The sequence below is a fragment of the Protopterus annectens genome, chromosome 5.part0 (assembly GCF_019279795.1).
Source record: "Protopterus annectens isolate FY-2018-M chromosome 5.part0, PAN1.0, whole genome shotgun sequence".
Classification (NCBI taxonomy): Eukaryota; Metazoa; Chordata; order Ceratodontiformes; family Protopteridae; genus Protopterus; species Protopterus annectens.
Genome location: NC_056735.1, coordinates 615,622,151 through 615,640,118, shown reverse-complemented (window position 1 = coordinate 615,640,118; position 17,968 = coordinate 615,622,151).

The following is a 17,968-nucleotide window of genomic DNA, read 5'->3' as shown; positions in this document are numbered from 1 at the left end:
TTTGACATCTTGGTTACCAATAGACTCAGTTCTACCAGAAGCTCTTTCTTTTGAGATTCAAAGAACTGATGTCTAGTTCATCTTAAATGAAAAGCCATTCATCTCCAGGTCTGTGATTGTCAGGTTTGTTTCTTGCCATTACAAAGATTTAGTCCCATAGACTGCCTGGTCCGGTACTCCTATAAAAACAGGGGCTAGTAACATCAGGTTGGATAATGACTATTTGTATACTGCAGAGAGCTAAGAGTAAAGCATGTATTCCAGTATTAAAAGACCTAATGAAATCTGATAAGACAGAATAAGAATATTTTTACATGAGAGACAAAAATATTTTGACCCTTTGGATGAAGCAGTTTCCCATATTCAAAAAAAAAAATCCTGGATATCACTAAAGAAATGGACTGGAATGGCACTTCCCTAAAGAGGCATGAAGGAAGAAATTACTGGTTGGCTTTCAAAATAATGATAATGATAAAATAAGATGATTTCTATTACATACACCATATATATTATATATATATTTATATACAAAGTTTTTTATATACAACTTGTGAGTAGTCAAATCAATGAGAAAGATGCTCTTCGAATGAATGTATTGTAATGTTTGACAGGGATGGTAGTGTGATATACACAATATGTATATGCATTTATGTGACATACATTTGCTTTATGCCTGTATCCATTCATGCATCAGCAAATGGTAGAGAAATATATATGATGTTTTACATATATGTATTAGAGCGCGTGTACACACAATAAGAGAAAGATTTTTTTAAATTTTACATTAAGGTTAATTGATTAATTGAAGCTTTAATGGCCAGCCAGTGAAGTACAAAGTGGGATGATATAAAAGGAATGGGAAATAATTTATTTGTGATTCTGAAGAAGTCTCCGGAGGGAGATGAAAGCACTTAATCTGTGTTTCATTGTTTCATTAATTTTATTATTTTAACCTACTGTATATTAAAAGTTTAACATACATATATATTGAACTTCTTATTGGACTTATTTACTGGTGAAACAAAAGTTTTTTGAGTGGGAAGACAGCCTTTATTGCACCGGAGCTACACCTTGTGTTTCATTTAAAAGACTCAGTTCTACCAGAAGCTCTTTCTTTTGAGATTCAAAGAACTGATGGATCTCTGTCTAGTTCATCTTCCATGAAAAGCCATACATCTCCAGGTCTGTGATTGTCAGGTTTGTTTCTTGCCATTACAAAGATTCAGTCCCATAGAATGCCTGGTCCAGTACTCCTTTAAAAACAGGGGATAGTAACATCAGGTTGGATGATGACTATTTGTATACTGCAGAGAGCTAAGAGTAAAGCATGTATTCCAGTATTAAAAGACCTAAAGAAATCTGATAAAACAGAATAAGAATATTTTTACATGAGAGACAAAAATATTTTGATCCTTTGGATGAAGCAGTTTCCCATATTCAAAAAAAAAAATAAAATCCTGGATATCACTAAAGAAATGGACTGGAATGGCACTTCCCTAAAGAGGCATGCAGGAAGAAATTACTGGTAGGCTTTCAAAATAACTAAGACACTCTGAGGCAAATAAAGGAAATGTTTATTTGCCCCCTTTTTTCTTACATATCAACTAAACAAATGTTTTCTAATGCATTGGAATATTGTATTATAAAGAAAGGTAATATCTCACAATTTTTATTTTGAATTTTATAATAATTTTTTTAAATATATTTTAGCTAAACCATTTTAATTCAAATAGTTATAAAAGCTTACAATAGAAGTGATTTTATAAATTTCTTTATTTAATATCATCTGAGAAGTAATTATAGTAGCAGATATATATTTGTGTGTATTTTAGATATAACAAAATGATTTCCATCTAATCAAAACATCCCATTAGATCCTTTCTTTATATTATAATAAAGTTAATATTTAGTTTTCATGAGTAAATTGGGGTTGGTAAAGTATTTTAATATAGCTCTATGAGTGTTGCTTATTTCAGTGCATGCAGTGGTGTAGTTTCATGGTCTTGTTTGTTGTGAGCTTCAGTGTGAAAATCTATTGTAAATGGTGTGTTAATTTATGTTTGCTTTGATTAAATATACAGTTACATCTTTGTGCTTTATGATCACTATAATATGGCATGTATGCATTAAAACATTGATGTATATATTCCTGATAATTTTTTTTTGTTTGTTGCCTGGTTGTTTTTGTCTGTGTTAGATTTGTTTTGGTTGTGTAGGTTGACTGATGTAACTTTATTGATAATGCACTTTGTTTTTCTGGTAGATCTGTTGTGATATGGCCATGTAGGAATTGTTTCTTGTTGTGGAAAATATACATTGAGCTGTCTTTGTAGCAGTTAGACAGATAAAGCTATACATCAATTACCTTGCACATTCATTAGTGAATAATGCAGCTAGCAGTTTATAAAATCAAGTGCTAATTCTCTGATTGCTTTTTCTAATCATTCAGAAACATTATTCAAAATCAGGTGCTATTTACTATAGTTATTATTAATATTGTTTATAGGTCTTTTTAATTACTGTATAATGAGATATTGTATTTAAGAAGTTATTTATATTATTTACTTTTGTTTTATTTAATTTTAACATTAATACATTATTTATTAATTAGATACAGACTTTAACAGTCAATATATAGTGCTTTGTGATATGGAGTACAGATGATAGAATACATTTTGTTTTCCATAAGTTAATGTATAATAAGTAACTGACTTGCATAATTTGATTCATTTTTAGATTTTAAGAACAAATATTAATAGTTATCTTTAAAAGGGCTAAGATATTTTATAAATAGATTAACAGGCATTAGTATAACTACTATATGATATACTGATTAAGTTATCTGATTTCTCTCTCTCTCTCTCTTTCTATATATATATATATATATATATATATATATATATATATATATATATATATAGATATATATTAAACATTTTTTTATTTCATTATCATTTAAGGATGCATTAGTCTATATTCATATTAATTATCCCACAGATATCAGATTTTATTTTTCTTTATTTGTACAGAATATATCTATATAATGGTTAGGTTAAGTTCTATGTATATTGGTTATTGATTTGCCTAGTTTATACAAAATAATTATTTATCTATTAGATGAATGGTTAATAATTCAAATTTAAATAATTTATTTGATTCCATGTTAGGGTGTAGGTTTATAGTTACATTGTTCAGAATTAATTCCATGGTAACTGTTATGTCTATAGCAAACATAAATGCAGTTTTGGATATATTCTGTATGGTTATTTCATATCACATATATAATTATTTTTACTTACAAGTAAATCTTTGCTAAAGATAATATTAAATTGTCATTCATTAACGTGTATATAATATGTCTTATTTCAATTGTTTATCATTAAATATAATTAGTTAGAATAGCAGTAATAAGGGGTAGTTTATTTAAATATTTTAACTTATACAAAACTCAAATTGTTTTGTTCTTTCCAGAAGCTCATGTAATTCAAAATGGCATCAATAGGCTCAGTTCAAAAGAACATATTGTAATGGTCAGTTCCAAATTTAATAAAAAAGAAGCGGTACTACTATTCTATGGAATTTTATATTAATACCTAAAATTGTTGATAATGGCATTGATAATAAAGGCATTTTATGCACTGTCATTACTGAATAACAAGGAAAACTATATACTTCAGCCAATGTATACTGGATACCAGGAAATGGAGCAAAAAACTCTAAAAAATATTTAGTTAAAGTTTCATATATGAGAAGCAACCTTAGTATACTGCTAATTTTGATTAGATAGTAAATGAACGTGACACCAGTGTTAATAATTGAAAGTAGCCTTATAATAGCTAGTTATTTTAATTGTCTATTGAATGAAGATTATACCAGTGCCACTAATAAACCAAAAATGCATGTTCTAGCTAAGGCTTTATTCAGTTTGTATGAAATGATAAATCTCAAAGATGTTAATTATCTTTTGTAATCAGATTCTTTGACATATATACATTATTCATACAGATTTGGTATGCCGTCTAAAATTGATAAAGTTTTTGTTTCAAATGACTTAGTGAGTAGAATAATGAAGGATGTGTTTTATTTCATGCCACATATCAGATCATAATGCTATCAGCTTTATGTTTTGGGTCAAGTCAAAAGAGTTTATTTTCCTTATCTTATATAACAAAATCAAATAATTTTAAGAACTAATTTTAAAAGAAATTTAACAGTTCTTAGATCTGATAATATTCTGTGGGATTCTCTTAAGGGTTAGTTATTTGGTAAGATAACTTCTTGGTATTTACATAAAAGAACAATTGGGATAAAGGCTTATTAGAGTTGCAGACTAAGACAACATAGCAGCATCATTTTTCAATAAGTCTAGAAAAAGTTTGATTAGTGTAGGACATTGTGTTTACTGTCTGTATCCTTCTTTAAGGACCCTTTGTGGACATTCCAGTTACTGCATGTGTCTGGTCAGGTACTTGCCAAAGGAGGCATTGGCAACATAGGGTATTTGAAAGTATTATTGTGCAACCTTTCTTAATAGAAACTAATAATTGCATGCAAGCATTATATTCTCATAATTTTAACCTTACTAAACCTTTAGTTTTACTTAATGCTCTAATTCCTGGTAACATTCCAAAATTACAAAAATTTCCTGTTTGTATTACATTCACACTAGATAGAAAAGTTGTAATTTGAAACTGGAAACATGAAACTATAGCCTTAATTCTGTAATTTATTAATATTGCTAAAGATGTTTGTCAAATGAAATAAGAACTATTCATAGGTTCATGAGAGATTATTAGGCTAATGGCTCAAGAGCCTTTACAAGCCTAGCCAATACACAGTAAGTCGATTTTACCCAGTATATGGTCCCTAGGGGCAGGAGAAAGGCATAGATTTGTGCCTATGTTTTTAGTAGTTTACAGATTTTACAGATTGCTCCTATCCATAAGGGACATGGGCACCACCTGGGTGTGAATATATGATTCCCCATCCATTAATCTAGAGTGGTCTTGAAGAGGGCTAGGTAAGGATTCTGCTTTATGTGAAAAGGAAAAGTTACAAAGAAGTGGCAATCTCTGGGACAGGTATATGTCTCCCCAGCATGTTCTGTTTGACTTTCTGGCAAAGTGTATATCCCTGGAATGGGTAACACTCATACTGTGTGCAGTAGCTCCATCAATGCTTTATGTGTGAGTGCCTTGTAGTTCAGGCATGGCTCACCCCTTAATAGTCGATAAGAGACTGAGTAAAGGATAAAGGAAAAGGGCTTTCAGACTTTCCACATATGTCATGTTGTTACACTCTGTATTTTCTTAGTGAGAAACCTCTGGGTTCACTCCAGCTTTTTCTAGGTTCCTAATCAACTACATTCCAAATGGTGCATTATAATTGATTATCAGTATAATGAGGGTTATGTGCAGTGGGCCTATAATTTCTCTGGACCTGGATGCCATACTTTGCTTATATGTTGTGCCAGATAGAATGATTTCCTGACCCCTGCAGACACATGACAATCAAAGTTCAGGCTTCTATCCACCTGTGTACCTAGATCCCTTACCTCTTAGTCTACTCTAAAGGTTGTGTCATTACTGTTGTAGTTAGCAGTGATATTTGATTTCCCAAAGGGTATGATAATGCATTTATTCATAAGCTTTGTCACCCAAAGGCCTTTCACATGGCTTTGGCATCTTTGAAGTAAATTCCCAACAGGAGTTGTCCCAACACAAAGTCCTGTGGCACACCACTAGTAACTGGCCTCATGCTGGAACTTGAATCACCCAATTTGACCACATGTCCTATCCTTAAGCTAATTGGATATCCATCTGTTGACATAGGGCTTTATGCTCAGTTTTGTGAGCTTACTTATAATGCCTGAGTAGGGAATTAAAATGAACAGCTGTTGTGTCAAATGACTTGAACAGGTTGAGGTAGGTGCTATGCGCATGTTTTGCCTCATCCATGACCTTGGTGAATTTCTCAAAGAAGTTCACCAGATTTAGTAGGCATGACCTGCTCTTAACGAAACTGAATTGAGTCAGGTCCAGTTTTTGGAGGTTTCCATTGTGTTTATTTATCGGGTCCATGATTATTCCTTCCAGGCCCTACAAATAAGGCTAGTCAAGCTGATGGGTCTGTAATTTCCTGGGTCAGTTGACAGTCCTCCATTATGGAAAAGGTTCACTATAGCTGTCCCTTACTCTGTCAGGACAAAGCCACTCCAGAGGCTGTACTTAAACAGAGTTCCTATTGACCCTGATAGGTCCAAATTTAAACTATTTAACAGGCAAACTGGTACATTGGCAGGCCCTATAGTTTACATGTTTTTAGTTTTAGAGAGTATTGTGGCTACCTGTTTGTAGTGATAATTGATGGAAGAGTGGTAGGGGATATTTCTGGGGGAGAACTTGGGGTGATTGAGGAGTGAATTCTAAGATGAATTTATCAGCCAGCAGATTTGATTTATCTGCTGGCTGAGTATAAGACATATCTTCTCTAACTAGATCTGCACATTGCTGGGTGCTGCCCTTCAGACTGTGGACACAACTAAATATTGTCTTGTGGTTATCCTTAGCTCTGAAGGCTACTTTTACCTCAAAATCAGCTTGCAAAGATTGTACTAGCTCACTGATTGACTTGTTCATACTAATGAGGGATTTGTTTTTCTGTTGTGCACATTCCCTTTTACTTCTCAATAGGATTTTCTTTCTATTGTTGTACAACCTATTAAGACCAGGGGTCCACCAGATTGGCTTGTTTTTGAGTTTGACCTGAGCTTAGTTCAGTTTGGTAGTGCCATTTCTGTACAGTTGTTCATGTGATTGTACAGGGGGTTTGTATACTCCTCTGCATAAGCTTCTGTGTTTTATGGATTTGGGGGAGCTTGGAATCTTGCTATGCCATTATTTAATAGTAGGTGGTTTGCCTTAGAAAAGTTTATAAAGTTTTTTGGGTTTGATGGGGAGGGGGGGGGTCTAGTTTTTGGGTTTGATGAGGAGGGGTAGTTAAAATCAATCATGAGTATGTTATTGGTCAGGATGGTATGTGATTCAAGTAACTCCAGGTATGAAGTATGGGTATCGGTGTTCATGGAGGGGGAACTAAAGGTAGCAAAAACATGGTAATATATTTTTTCCATAGATAGTTGGACAAGAAATAGCTCAAGCATGTCAGTTTTTAGGTGATATTATCTTTTGTGTAGATAGATACACCTCCACCTTTCACTCTTTCATGTTCAGTGGGTAAGTGGAACGTATGATAGGTGTTATAGCCATGCACTGTCAGAGTGCTTTCCATAACTTTAAACCATGTTTCGGTAACCATACAGATGCCAGCATTTTCCATGGCGAGGAGAGATTCTAGGGAGTACAGTTTCTTGTTGAGACTCCTACCACTGAGTAGTAACACCTTTAACTTGTCCTGCATAGCATTTGTTATGTTGGAAGGTTTGTCTGTTTTGCAATTCCAAAAAAGGAAAAATAGGGGTGGATAATGTTTTTTCCAATATCTGAAAGCCTAGAGGTGACAGGTAGAGACCAGCCTTGGCAAAGCAGTGTGGTCTGTCATCCATGTCCTCTAAGGCTTACAAATACTGGACCTTTTTGGAATGATACAAGTAAATAAGCCAATTGATAAAGTTGAAAATTTTCTGTCTGTATTGTGGCATTATCAGTGGAGAGGGTATAATACTGCTCAATGTTAGGCTCATAGCTGCCTGTGACACATATTCTAAGAGTTTAATTATGTCTGTCATCATATAGTGCAGGTTCATATATCTGAGGTCATTTATAGGTTCATAGGTTCATACTAGGCTATCTGCCCTAGGGCATTTATAAGCCTAGCCAGAGTATGTTTGGCTTTCTGCACCCATTTTAAATTAATTTTGCTATGCCCTTTTTCGAGGTTAGTATACTGTGCCTCTGTCTAACAGTGACACAGAAGTGATACCCGGGGTAAACCTATGATCTCCCATCCACTCATCAAGATTCCTCTTAAAGAGAGTCAATGAGGGACTCTGCCTAACCTGGACTGGGATTTTATTCCAGAGTGAAGGGAGCCTCTGGGTTATGAATCTGTCCCTCCAGCATGTCCTATTTATTTCAGTGCTGAGGTTCAAGTCTCTCGTGCGTGTAGCTCAATGGGATTTGGATTTTTTGAGGTGCAGCATGTCCCTTAATTCCGGATTGGACATGGCTTTATACGTCAGGCACAGGTCGCCTCTTAGCAGGCAGTATGCCACTGAGTAGAGCTGGAGTTTCTTTAACCGGGCAGCATATGGCATCTGTTTGAGCCCTTTGATCCTCTTGGTGAGGTACTTTTGGGGTCTTTCCAGTTGCTGCAGGTGTTTGGTAAGGTACTTCCCAAAAGGAGCATTGTACTTGATTATGGGCCTGATGAGGGATGAGTAAAGAGGCACGATGACCTCCCCTAATCTAGATGTGAATCCCTTCATGATTAGGTGGGCTATATAAAATGTTTTTCTAACCACTTTGGCCATGTGGTTGTCAAATGAGAGATTGCTATTAACTTGGGTCCCCAGGTCCCTAATTACTTCTTCTGTACTTAATGGATTACCACCTATGTGGTAATTTGTGAGCACTTTGTTTTTGCCAAAGGGATGACTATACACTTTTTGGCATTTAGCTTGAGCCCATGGCTCTGGCACCAGTTGTCTGTTTCTATGAGGCCCTTTTGGAGGATGCTTGTGTCGGCTGGAGAGTCGATTATGGCGCCCAGTTTGCAGTCATCTGCGAACTTGGTCAGCCACAGTCCTTCTGTGTTGGCCTGTACCTCCGAGAAATATATACCGAACAAGAGAGGTCCCAGGACTGAGCCTTGTGGGATGCCACTTGTTACTGGTTTGGAGTCTGACATGGCTCCAGCAATTCTAACCATGTGGATTCTGTCCTTGAGCCAGTTTGCAACCCATCTAGTGACATAGGGGTTTATATTTAAGCTAGTGAGCTTATCTATAATGCCCGAGTGGGGTATTGTATCGAAAGCTTTTGCGAGGTCCAGGTAAGCTGTGTGGACCACCTTCCCTTCGTCAATGGCCTTGGTGACTGTTTCAAAGAAGTCGACCAGGTTTAAGAGGCAGGATCTGCCCTTAACAAAGCTGAACTGGGTAGGATCCAGTGTCTGTAGGTCCCCAATATCTTTATTTATGAGGTCCATGATGATCCTTTCCATAGCTTTGCAGAACAAGCTAGTCAGGCTTATGGGATGATAGTTTCCAGTGTTCGTTGAGTCACCACCTTTGTGGAGAGGGACCACTGTTGCTGTACGCCACTCTTTGGGTACATATCCTGTAGTAAGGCTGAGATTGAACAGTAGTTTTATGTTTGGGTTTAGCTCTTCTTGGAGTTCATGTAGGGCGCAGCCCAGGACACCATCTGGTCCCATTGATGCTGTGTTTTTGCTTTGGAGGCGGCTCTTACCTGAGCATCTGAGATGTCAGGGGCAGCACTCTGCTGGGATAGATATTTGCCCTTTTGGTGGGGAGGGAGGTTTGCGCTGAACCTGTCAGCTAGGATGTTGGCAATGTCTGTGGGTTCGGTGTATTTTTTGTCATTTTGGACTAATTCTGAGCATATCTGGGAATTCCCACCCAGGTTCCTAACATAACTAAAGAAAGCCTTGTGATTATCCTTAGTGTCCTGTGCAATTTTTCTCTCGAAGCTGGCCTTAGACGATTTTATGAGTGCCCTTAGTTTTTTGCTAATACTGATCAGAGATGCCTTCCCTTTTTGGGATTTTGCTCTATCATGTAGTAGCTTCCTCCTTCTATTGTATAGTTCATTTATGGCTGGGGTACACCAGACAGGACGTCTGCCTTTGGAGGATTGGGTCTTTGTTTTATTTGGGATTGCATGATCCATGCATTCCTGAAGGTGTTCATAGAATGCATTTATAAAGGATTCTGTGGTCTGGGCTGTATTTTCCACAGGCCCGAGAGCTTTGAAGGATTCCACCTCGGTTTGAGGAGTGTGAAATTTGCTTTAGAGAAGTTTTTCACTGTGGTTTTATGGGCAGGGGGTGGGGTCAGGATGTGAATATCCAGTGAGATCAGTTTATGGTCTGATCTTACCAGTGAGGGATACACTTCTGGTCTGGAGCATAGAGTCCCCATGTTGGTGATGATCAGGTCCAGTATGTTTTCCCCTCTTGTGGGAGTGGTAACAAGTTGTTCCATTGCATTTGAGTTTATGAATTCTAGGAACCTTTGGGCTAGGGTGTTGGAGCTAGAGTAATGTTCCCAGTCTATGTTTGGGTAGTTGAAGTCACCCAATATAATGGTGTTTGGAGAGACCTTCCTATTTTCCAGTGTTCTCAGGAAGGCCAAGTTGGGTTCCTGGATTTGGGAGGGTGGTCTGTAGCAGGCTATAAACTGGAAGGCAGTTTTACCCACTGTTATTTGCACATGGATAGTCTCTGATGCTTCGTGCTTTGCCACCAACCTGGAGGTGTGGGTATCTCTGATGAATATTGATACTCCCCCTCCTTTTGTGGTTCGGTCCAAGTTTTGGGGCTGAAAAGCATGGTATGAGGTATAACCTGGTAGTGCTGGGGTGCCCTCGGGAGCCCTGAACCAGGTTTCTGTTACTGCACAGATATCGATGTTCTCCATGCTAAGGAGAGTTTCAAGTGCGTGCATCTTGAGGTTTAGACGTCTGGCGTTGAGTAGCATTACTCTTAGTTTCTTATCCCTTGTGATACCTATGGAGGTGGGTTTGTCTTTTGAGCCTTGCCTAAAAAAGGCACTATGGGGGTAGTAAGAGCCTTTGCCAATATCCAAAAGCCCAGGGGTGACAGGTGCAAGCCGTCCCTAGTGAAGTATCGTGGCTTGTCGAGCATATCATCCCAGGCTGACAGGCATTGGATCCCCTTTGAATGACACCAGAACTTAAGCCAATTGTTGAAATTGATCATCTTGTCCTCATATTGTGGCATCATTTTTGGTGAGGTTAAGATGCTACTCAAGGTCAGGGTCATACCGGCCTGGGCTACATGCTCAGAGAGCTCCTCTATGTCTCTTTTCATGTAGCCCAGGGAGGTACGTCTCAGGTCATTCACACTAGCATGGACAATGACTGAGTCATATTTGTACTTGCCATGGAGTGACCTGAGTGCTTGTGTTATGTGGTGGATCATAACGCCCGACATGCTCACCGTGACCTTCTCCTTGTTCAGCCTGGTGAGCGGGACGTCAGTGTGCCTGATGATAGAGTCACCTATTACAAGTGTATCAGGTGTGTTGTTTAGCCTTAAGGGCTGTGACTGTTTGGCACACTGGCTTTGTGAGATATGTGTTGCACATGTTTTGTTTTGGGGTAGCAGTTGCTTGGGTGTCTGCTTTGGAGGTCTCTGCTGCTTAGGCAGATCTTTATTTAGAGCCTCCGAGTATGCTTTTGTGTGATTATGTGTTTGGTTTGCTGTCGTGGTAGGTCTATGTGAGACTGGAATTGTAGTGAGTGTGGTTTCCTTCTCCTCCTGACTGGTTATGCCAGTACTGAGTTGAGAGAGCTTAGCCTCCAGTTTGGCTATATGGTTGCATCTCTCACATGTGTTGGAATTTGTTGGGAGGAGGAGAGGGTTGTCTGTGTACATGAGGCAGTTGTAACATAGCCGCAAGATTCCCAGGTTCACCAGCTGGACCAGAGAGGAGATTGACAAATGACCTTTGGACATGCTAGAATAATATTGGGAATTCCTTTATAATTGAAAACAAGGGCCAATGGGGAGTGAGGGTGTAGTGCTATTAATTATTAGTGCTGACTTATATAATTGCTTTAGTGAGCAAGTGCCAGGTAACTTAAGTGCAATGTGTTACAAGTAACGTAAATGCAAAAATGACAAACAGTAACTTTCTTTCAAGTGAAACAAGGAAATAAGTACAGTAAGCAATGCAGATATCACTAGAGATCCACAGAAGCGCTGAGAAGCCGCGTTTTCGGTGGAATTAGCATTCCAGGGAAATAACAAGCAAACAAACAACAAGCATACAAACAGAGCTAAATTCAGCAGGCCTGGATCTAGTCTATGCTACAGCAAACAAGGTGTACCAATTTCAGTAAGAAACAGTTCAAATATGCAGGCAATATAAACCTTTAACCAGAAATTCCCAGCTCAGAAGGGCAGAGTCGAGCCTCTCCTCCCACAAGAGTGCAGACCACGAACCTTCTTAATGTAAAATAACTGGCCTGAAGCCCCAGTGCATAAACCAGAACTAATACACTTTAGGAATAACAGATACTGAGCTCTCAATCAGCAGTTCCCAACTTAGAAGGATGAAAGCTATCTGTCCTGCCACCACAGTGCATGCCACAAACCTTCCTAATGTAAAACAACTGGTCTGAAGCCCAAGTGCTTAATCCAAAAGACTTAGAATGATAGCTACACTTTAATCAAGTTACTACCAAGCAGTAATAAATACAATTGGATACTTTAAAGAATGCCTGGATTAGTGCTCAAGTTATACAAACAAAGCTAGATTCAGCAGGCCTGGACCTAGTCTATGCTACAGCAAACAAGGTGTACCAATTTCAGTAAGAAACAGTTCAAATATGCAGGCACTATAAGCCTTTAACCAGAAATTCCCAGCTCAGAAGGGCAGAGTCCAGCCTCTCCTCCCACAAGAGTGCAGACCACGAACCCTCTTAATGTAAAATAACTGGCCTGAAAGCCCAAGTGCTTAAACCAGAATTAAAACACTTTTAGAATAACAGACACTGAGCCCTCAATCAGCAGTTCCCAACTTAGAAGGATGTAAGCTACCTGTTCTGCCACTACAGTGCAGACCACAAACCCTCTCAATGTAAAACAACTGGTCTGAAGCCCAAGTGTTGAAACTAAAAGACTTAGAATGAGTTACACCAAGCAGTAATAAATACAATTGAGTACTTTTAAGATGACACAAAAGCAAAATAAAGTAGGAAGAAACACAAGTACAGTAAAAGCAGATTACATTTTTTTTTTTTTTTCAGAAAAGTAGCAAAAGCAGTAGTAAATACAATTCTCATGCAGTGCAAGCTGGCACACTTGAATATGTAAGCAATATTAGTCCACACACAGTTTGAAAAAATGTAATTAAATTAAAAAGGACTAAAAGCAAGTGCAGAAAGGGTTAATTAGGTAGAATGCGGTAAAGAGATGTGCCTGGGGGAGTATCTTAGATCAAATCTACAGTGGGGCGGGCACTGCAAAAGCCACCAAATTTAAACTACAACCAAGAACTGGGAGGGGGAGTGGGGAAAACCATTTTCAACACAGATGTGAGGAATGTGCAAATTATAAAGCCAAAAAATATATACTGTTCTCTCTCTATATATATGTATATATATATATATATATATATATATATATATATATATATATATATAAATATATATATACAACAGATATCTAAGCAAACAATTTAGCTCTATAATACAGAATAATACAGAGAAGTATACTCTGCTCTATATATTTGCAGATAGTTCTGTAAGGCTGTCTGTCAAACTAACGTTCCAGTTTGAATGCAGATTGTTAATTAACAGGACACACAACACTAGCTCAATTATATAGCTGAAGACAAGGCAGGAAATGAGGGGGGGTGGGGAAAAAGTTTCAACACAGATGTGAGGAATGTGCAAATTATAAAGCCAAAAAATATATACTATTCTCTGTCTATATATATATATATATATATACAACAGATATCTAAGCAAACAATTTAGCTCTATAATACAGAATAATACAGAGAAGTATAGCCACATGGACTATGCCTGAGTCATACTAGTGATTTGGCGTAAGTGATCTGAGTGCTTGCATGATCTGCCAGATGCTTCTCCCTGACAGGTAACTTACTGTAGGCTTCCCTTTCTTCACCTTTGTAAGGGGGCATCAGTTTGTCTCTTAATTGAGTCAACTATGACCAGAATTTTGGGTTATGAAATGATTTACCTCATGGGCTTGGTAGTTGAGACACATTGAGATGAAGCTTTATTTGCCATGCTAGTAAGTGTCTCATTGCACACATGTGTAGATTCTGGAGATTTCACCTGAGAGGCCTTTGATGCTTGGGTAGGTTACACGTGAGCAACTTTGCATTTGTAGGTCTGTGTGTGGTGTGGTGAGTGATGTGTGTGGGTCGTTGATGACCTGTTTGTTACATTTTGTGTCTGTATGTGAGAGTCCAGCCTCCAGTGGCAATGTGTAACTACATCTCTCACACACTGCATCTGTCTGTATGAGAATTAAGTGAATGTCAGTGTACATGATGCAACTGTTACATTGCCTCAGGATGCCCATGTCCACCAAGCTGGAAACAGAGATGGTAGGAAAGTGTCCATCCATGTTTGCCAGTCTTAATGTCCTTGTAAGGGGCAGAAGTGCTAGGTGTTTATAACTGGAGAAGGGGTGTGCTTACTTGCTATAATTTGCGGCTAACCTAGTTTATGATGCTGCCCAGTGCCCAAACCAAGTACTCACTTAGCAGTTATAGTCCTGGGTCCTAAGATAAGGCAATGTAAACTCAAATATTCTTTACTGTGTGCATAAGTGCTGCTCACCACACAAACTAGTTGCCTGCTGAGTTCTGAAGGACTGGGGTATAGTTCGAATGTAGTTTTATAGGGAAATTTAAACTTTTAGCATTTGCATATATACAAGGCACCATGAATTGTCACTCTGCAATTAGCAGCCACATATAAATGCAAGACTTAAATATGCTTAAAAAAAAGTTTAACACTAAGCCCACAGGCCAATCACATAAGTATACATTTAACTTTCTACCAGTAGTTCGCAGCTCATATGAATGAAATTAGCCCTCTCCTGCCACAAGAGTGCAGACTTAGACTCTCTTAATGTAAAATGACTAGTCTGGAGCCCAAGTGTTAGGAGTAACAAACAGATGCCTGGAGCTAATTTATCATTTCAGCTAGATACACTGTAATTATTTTAGAACAGCAGTCCTACAGCAGTTTTAAAATCATTTTGAATCATTGAAAAGAGCAAAAAACAATTAAATGCACAGTAGACCTTCAAAGTGGATGAAAACACAAAATGCAAGAGCAAAAAATATATACTTAGATTAATTTTCTTAGCTTCAGATGGCTTCTGATGATTGCAAAATCACCCAGAGTCTCTGGTGCAATCACCAAACAATGAGCAGCTCTGAATAAATGAGCCACTAAGATAAGACCCATTAAAACTGCTTCTGAGAACCACTAAAATTGCTTCTAATAAATAAGCCACTAAGATAAGAACCACTAAAATTGCTTCTAATTATAGCTGCTGGTTGAAGTTAAATACTTTATTCCAGAAATGCTGGTGAATTGTTTAGAGTGTATTTAGATTAAAAAGGCTAGTAAATGAAAATATTATTGCAGTTTATTTAATATACATCTTTGTAAATAGTTATCTGTCATTCTGATATGCTTAGTTTTTGATTTGTGTTGTTCATTTGTTAGAAAGCTTAATAAAATAATATTTGAAAAAAATAAATAATATTGTCAGAATGCATCTTTTGTTAACTGCCCAGTAAGGCAAGACAGTGTAGTGGTTAATATGGCTGCTTCATTGTAGCTGATCTCCAGTTTGATTTACAACTGGTCAACCTTCACCGAGGAGTTGCCAGAATATCCAGCTGTCGAACATGATGGGATGCTTCTGGAACTCTACCCACATGCAAAATATTTGTTAAAAAGTTGAACTGGTAATACTTTAAGTTCCCAGTGTGATTGTGTGTGTGTGTGTGTGTGTGTGTGTGTGTGTGTGTGTGTGTGTGTGTGTGTGTGTGTGCACGTATATATATATATATATATATATATATATATATATATATATATATATATATATATATATATATATATATATATATATATATATATATATATATATATATATATATATATACATATATATATATAGCACCTGCAGTATTTGCCTTCCAATTCCATCTGAAAATCTTACTTTGCCCACTAGATTACAAAAACAATACACTATAAATCCAATAATACCCAAGAGGGTGGGCATTATTGGGGAAATAAACTGCCCAGGGTTGTTATGAGGCTCAACAACAAAGGCAGAGGGCCTCTCTATCTACAGAAAGTTTATTGTTTCCCCTACAACAACGACTCTGGAGGGCATTATCACACTTTGAAAATATGCCATCTGTTTTTTTATTTTGCATTTGTTTTATTAGTATATACATTTTTTTTTGCATCTTTGATGTAAAATCGTTACACTGCCTGATGTTTTGTAGTAGCTTTAAGATGTGTAATTGCAGTTGGAGGACATATTTTACATTTAAAATATACATATGTAGGAAGGCATATTTTACATCTAAAATATACATATGTATGTTATTTAAGCATTTAATGTGTAACACACACATAGACACATACATACACACTCACACATATCGCATGTACATGCACACCCACAAAATGAGTTACACATACTAGCAAAAGCAGAGGTAGACAAGTTATTACACTTATGCAGAACCTTGGATAAACATCCACACACACACACACACACACACACACACACACACACACACACACACACACACACACACACACACACACACACACGCACACACACACACATACACACACGCACACACATACACACACATGCACGCACACACACACACACATACAGAGATGCAGACTCTCTCTCTCTCAGATACACACACACACACACACACACACACACACACACACACACACACACACACACACACACACACACACACACACACACACTCATAAACACAGGCACACACACCAATGCATTCAGCAACTGTAGGTGCTTTCTGGACTGTCTAAACCTTTGATGTCTCATAATGATTAAAATGAATGCAAGAAGTTAAGTACAGTACAAACAATGCAGGTCTACACCAATATATCTCTTAACTGTCCATTATTTTGTTGAATGTCCCTAATTTTGCCTCATATTTCTGCTATTTGCCTTAAAAATTTCTGTTAAATCCCTGATGACTATTGTCCAGATTTCTTGGGCAAAGAAGATCATACCATCTCTGTCTTACACACACACACACACACACACACACACACACACACACACACACACACACACACACACACACACACACACACACACACATATGCAAGTACTTCTGATGCTGTCAACAGCATTAGTTTTATTTTCCAATGCTTGCGAAAACAGCATTTAGATAGTGAGAGGCCCAGTAAAGCAGAAGCTCCTTCTAACTACTATTGAAGTTACTTTTGTTATTTTCCTTTTTTTTTCTTTTGTTTTTCAATTTTTACTTATTTTGTGTTTTATTCTTTTTAACTTATGTCCACTAAATTTTACATTGAGCATGCAAAAGCAGTATGGCAGCTGTTATTTTTCTCCATGCTTTATGGTGGCTTAATATGCTGCTGTGAAGTCACAAACTTGTTTCAGGGCTATCTTCGTACATTAATGCCCTGTTGGAGAATGTGTGTGTGTGTGTGTGTGTGTGTGTGTGTGTGTGTGTGTGTGTGTGTGTGTGTGTGTGTGTGTGTGTGTGTTCTTCACAAAGTTATAGTTTTTACCTATTACCCATTTTCTAAACTCTGTTAAATATCTGACCAGGTGGAAGTGCCATGGTAATGTAGAACATCCATCCAGTAAGTACTTAGCTCTTATAATTTCCCAAAAGTGCTAAGAAGCAAACAAAGTAAAATATGATGCCCACTGAGATAATGGTATTAAAGGACATCAGTAGAGTTATGCTGTATCAGATAGGATAATATCCAAAATGTTGTGTCCAAATATTTGAAACTGAAACCACATCTATTAAAAAGTGGATTACATGTGGATTAAATAATAAATAAGTAAGTATGTCCTATTGCCATTACTAATCTGCCATGTGCAGGTAGAAAGGGGTCACCTACATCAGTTTCTTTAAGCAAATAATAAAACCTCTCATCAAAGAGAAAAAAATAATGCAGAACAATGTTAGCTCAATAACAAAACATAG